Here is a 491-nt window from a genome sequence, read left to right as displayed (position 1 = left end):
CAAGGCACCAGGCCTCTCCTGGCTCCATTTGAAGGAGGAGATGGGAAGGCGCCAATGCAAGACTGCCTCCAACAACCTGAAAGGCAACATGACTTCACCAGAATCAAGGGATCCTGAAATAAGAAGAATTGCACACCCTACTCCAGAAGAATTAGAAGAAATTGACTAAAAGTGAATTATATGAAAATAATAGAAGACATTAAACAGGAGGTGAAACACTGCCATAAACAATTAGAGATTACAAACAAAAAGGTAGAGGAAATGAATAAATCGCTCAAAGATACCCAAGAAAACCAAGAGAAACAAGAAAAAAACAATAAAAGAGGTAAGGGAAGCGGCTCAAGACTTGAAGAATGAAATGGAACTAATGAAGAAAACACAAACCGAGGGAAAGTTGGAGATGGAAAATCTGGGTAAACGAACATGAACTACAGAGACAAGTACTACCAACAGAATACAAGAGATAGAAGAAAGAATATCAGACACTGAAG

This window comes from Alexandromys fortis, unplaced genomic scaffold, assembly GCF_014885135.2.
Source record: "Alexandromys fortis isolate MF-2015 unplaced genomic scaffold, M_Fortis_MF-2015_v1.1 scaffold_247, whole genome shotgun sequence".
NCBI lineage: Eukaryota > Metazoa > Chordata > Mammalia > Rodentia > Cricetidae > Alexandromys > Alexandromys fortis.
This window is presented reverse-complemented; position numbering follows the sequence as displayed.